Consider the following 5,232-nt stretch of genomic DNA (forward strand, 5'->3'; position numbering starts at 1 on the left):
AAGGATACGAGAGGAGGATGAAGGAGCAAGAAGACCTGATTCGGCGACTATGAGAAGATCTGAAAATTGCAAATCGAGAGTGTGCTGAGGCTCTGTGGGGCAAAGCAGCACGAGAGCTTGATATCTATGTAGACCTTGATGGCCAACATGAAGGTGAAAACCATGCTAATCCACCTGGAAACAATAATCATCGTGGTGGCACTGGGGTACCGCCAAAAGAAACGATGACGATATGGGAGAAGCGACAACCAAATCATTCTTAACGAAGGCTAAGCTTAAAGAGTTTGATAGCATAAGAAAGATATGCGAAGATTTAGAAGCGTGGATTGAAGAACTCAAAGATTAGGATTATACTTTCAATATCGAGAACACGACCACGAGACTTTCGAATGCTCGAGCAAGGTGATCGATAAGACAATACGTACCAAGATGGCTCAATTGGAGACTTTTGGCGATGCGTACGATAAAGGTAAGTCATCTACCCCTTCTTTGTGATGTTTTATGTCTTTGATACGTCCTTTGAAAGCTTCTGTGAGATCGAATTTATGCGTAGAAGTTGAGATTAAAATTTGAATTTCTTAATTGATTTGGATAGTATTCATTGCTTCTTATCGTCTAAATTGATTGAGAAATTAAACTTGAAATTAAATCGAGAAGTTAAAAGTCTTGTGGATTTAACTAGTGGTAAAATATAGTTTCACGAAAGAGTTAGTAGAAAAATTGTTTTTTTTTCTTTGAAGAGTCGAAATCATAAAGATGATTTCTATAACATAAACATTGATATGCATGATGTTATCATTGGTATCAATTAGATCATTGAAAATCAGGTTTTGATTGATTGTAAAGAAAGAAAAATATATCTTTAATCATTTGATGATGATAAGTCACACTCTTTGTGGAAAGAAAGAGATTCTAAATCTAGTTTGAGCAATGAGAATTGGATAAGAGTGACCTTAGAATTTAAGAGTGTGAGGTCATTGAAAATCAGGTTTTGATTGATTGTTAAGAAAGAAAAATATATCTTTAATCATTTGATGATGATAAGTCACACTCTTTGTGGAAAGAAAGAGATTCTAAATCTAGTTTTGGCAATGGAATTGATAAGGTGACTTAGATAAGAGTGTGAGACGTTGCTTGTGTTTGCTAATGAGATTAAAGAAGAATCTGGGGATAAACATAAAGAGACAAATCCAGAATTTATAGAGGATCTCTTACATGAATTTAAGGATGTGTTTCCGGACGATCTTCCTGGTATGCCTCCGCCTTGAGCGGTAGACCACGCCATAGATCTATATCCAGGAGCAACACCTTATTCAAGAGCTCCATACAGGTTCAATATTGATGAGCTTAAAGAGCTCAAGATACAACTTGATGATCTTTTGAAAAAAGGGTTTCATTAAGCGTAGTGTATCTCCTTGGGGTAGTCTTGTGTTATTCAAAAAGAAAAAGGATGGTATTTATAGTTAAACATCGACTATAGGGGATTAAACAAACAGACCATTAAGAACAAATATCCTCTTCCTCACATAGATGAACTGCTTAGTCATTTGAGTGGTGCCACAATATTTTCAAAGGTTGACCTTCGTTCTGGCTACCATCAAATCTGCATTAAGGTCGAGGACATTCCAAAGATTTCTTTTCGTACACGTTATGGACATTATGAATTTAGAGTTCTTGCTTTTGGTTTGACTAATGCACCAACAACTTTCATGTGCTTAATGAATAATATTTTTCACCCGTATCTTGATGAATTCATTCTGGTATTCTTGGATAATATTTTTGTGTATTCTACTAATGAAGAAGATCATGCATTGCACTTAAAGAAAATATTTGAGGTTTTGCGTGAACATAAATTGTATGCCAAAGCAAGTAAGTATTCTTTTGCAAAGGATCAGATTGTGTAATTGGGAAGAGTGATTTCTAAAGAGGGGATTCACATTGATCTTGATAAAGTTAAGACTATGTTAGTAAGAGATGTAAGAAGCTTTATGGGTCTAGCACAATATGAGAGAGCACACATTAAAGATTTCTCTAAGATAGCAAGTCCTTTGACCGAATTGACCAAGAAAGACAAGGGTTTTGTGTGGACTTCTAGCTGTGAGACTGCTTTTGAGACCTTGAAGGCTAAAATAGCGGAAAATTATGTTTTGAAAGTTCCTGAGATGGGCAAACCATTTGTTGTGTCTTGTGACGCTAGTGGTGAACAATTAGGTTGTGTTTTGACACACGAAGGAAGAGTGGTTGCATATGAGTTTAGAAAATTAAGACGACATGAATTGAACTATGCAACACATGATCTAGAATTGCTTGCTATTGTTCATGCATTGAAACATTGGCGTTATCTTTTGCTTGGTGTCAAATTTGAATTGCGTATTGTTCATCAAAGTTTGAAGTATATTTTCACTCAGCCATTATTAAATAAAAAACAAAGAAGATGGATTGAATTGCTGGCTGAGTATGACTTTGATTTGAAGTGTTTGTGTGGGAAAGAAAATAAATTTACAGATGCATTGAGTCGTAGGCCCATGTGTAATTTGTTGACTGTTGTGCAATCCGATTTGGTTGATGAGATACATGCCGAAGTTGAAAATGATTCCTTTTATATGCCTATTTTGAACTTCTTGCGTGAGAATATTGGTGAGATGTATGAAAACAGATATCACTTGTATAAGGGAAATCTGTATTATTATGACCGCTTGTGTATTCTTGCAAATTCTTCTTTTAAGAGTCAAATTCTGCATGAGTGTCATAATTCACCTTTTTGTGGTCATCCTGGATTAAATAAGACATATGAAAAGATTAAAACCTTATTCTTTTGGCTGCATATGAAATTGGATGTTAAGAATTATGTGTGTGAGTGCTTTCAATGTCAACAAGTTAAGATTGAGCATAAGAGGATGCTTGGTGACCTTCAACCCTTAGACATTCCTTTACAGAAGTGGGAGTGTATATCCATGGACTTCATCATTAGACTTCCTACTACTCGTGGAGGGTATGATTCGATCTTTCTGGTGGTAGATAGACTCACAACACAAGCTCACTTCTTTCCTGTAAAAATAATTTATACTACATTGACCATTGCATACTTGTTTATGAAAGAGATATTTCGTTTGCATGGCATGCCCAAGAGCATAGTGTCTGACAGAGATTCTAAGTTCACTTCTCATTTCTGGAGAGTGACTTTTGACTCTATAGGTACCCAGTTACGCATGTCTAATGCTTTCCACCCTAAAAACGATGCGGAAACGGAGAGGGTGAATCGTATTTTAGAAGATATGTTACGAATGTATGTCAATGAAAACCAATCTAATTGGAATGAATATTTGCCTTTGCTTGAATTTGCATACAACAATTCATATCATTCATCTATTAGGATGACTCCGTTTGAGGAAATGTACGGCTATAACTGTCCCACACCTATAAATTTTCTTAGCTCGAGGAATAAGGTAGAACTGTCACGTGAGATGCTTGAAAAAATGGATAACGAGTTGGCCAAAATCAGGGGGAATATTAGAGAAGCCCAAAAGAGACATAAATTGTATTATGACAAGAAACATCGGGTTGTGGAGTATGAAACTGGGGATATGGTTTTCTTAAAAGTTATTCCCGAGAAGTCTCATTTAGTTCTTGGGAAGGATAAGCGATTGTCTCCACGATTTGCTGGGCCATTTAAAATTTTGAAGCGCATTGGTTCATTAGCTTACAAATTGGAATTGCCTTCTCATGTCAAAGTGCATCCTGTATTTCATGTGAGTTTATTGAAAAAGTATGTTCCTAACGTGCACCATGTTTTACAGGACAACCCTAAGTTGAAAGATGATGGACCATTGACTGTAGAACCAGACTTAGTACTAGATAGGCATTTTAAACATCTGAGAAATAGAGACATTGTGGAAGTTTTGGTTAAGTGGCAGAACTATCCAGTAGAGGATGCATCATGGGTTGATCTTAGTGTTTTGCAAAGAGAATTTTTCTCTCTTTAGACCAACTCTGAGGACAGAGTTAATTTTGATAAGGGGAGAATGTAATAGGACTAGTCTTTGAAGTTCTTAAAGTCGAAAAGAATGTAGCAGGGCATATCTTTCGTTAGCACGATTTGAAAGATTGTTGAATAGTCTATTAAATAGAGCTTATACGAATGAGTTGAGATATTAAGAGAGAACATATATTCTTTTTTTTTAATAATACACTAAAGACGGATTTGATAAAGATTAATGAATAACAGATAGTCTGTCTATGAACAGTAAAATTGAGATTTTTATTAATATCAATGTTTTATATTTATGTGTTTTAGCTTAAAATGCATGGGTAGGCTTAAAATAAGTTGTAAAAGTAGTGGATATCCAAAAATAGAGGTTTTATGAGTCACGACCTAAAAGTTGCGTTTTTAGCCAAACAAAGACGTTTTTCGTAATTCTGTCCACGTAGCCTTGTAGACCAGACCTATTCCCGTCGTTTTGAGTACCTGGATTGCTCTGTTTTGAGTTCGTTTGTAAAAGTTATGATAAAAACAAACAGAAAGCAGCAGCAGTATAATGTACACAGGGACAGACAGACCTACAACATCATACAGTTCTCCCTGCTATCAACCAAGAAGTGGATTGTTTCTTCGTGGTAGAGTATGGCAATTGAGATTATGAAGGTATATAATTATGTTTTTTTACTTTGATTATCATGTTGAATTGGTTGCACGAGTATGTTCTTTTGGCTATTTTGTAGGCGATGCAGAAATCAATGTGTGAAACAGGATCTGTGCAAAGTGTCATGATAGAAATCTAACCTTTACGGATCGCTTAGCGATCACGTTCTTATATTATTCTCGCAGGTATACTTGGTACGAAAATCGTGCAGGCTTTTCGAGGAAAAGAAGGATAAAAGCACGACGGGTGGTGCGTTTGGGGATCATTCACCATTCTCTCTTCTACGAGTGCGAGTGCGAGTGCGAGTGAGAGTGAGAGTGCGAGTGCGAGTGCGAGTGAGACGCTGCATGCAAGCGAATTGAAGCTCGGGGGTGGTCGGGAGGTTCGAGCTCCGTACAACGGAGTGCGCCCATATATATATTCAATTGCTCCTCTGTTGTATCAAACACTATCAATACAAAGATTTCTTCCTCTGTTTTGCTGTCTATCTCTATTATTCGGTTCCCGTGACATGAAGCCGGTACAAGTAACGGTGGAACTCCTGCGGAACATGCTATGTCTCCACCAATCCGACCAATCGGAGCTATGGTAC

Source organism: Adiantum capillus-veneris, chromosome 12 (assembly GCF_014529385.1).
Source record: "Adiantum capillus-veneris isolate H3 chromosome 12, ASM1452938v2, whole genome shotgun sequence".
Lineage (NCBI taxonomy): Eukaryota > Viridiplantae > Streptophyta > Polypodiopsida > Polypodiales > Pteridaceae > Adiantum > Adiantum capillus-veneris.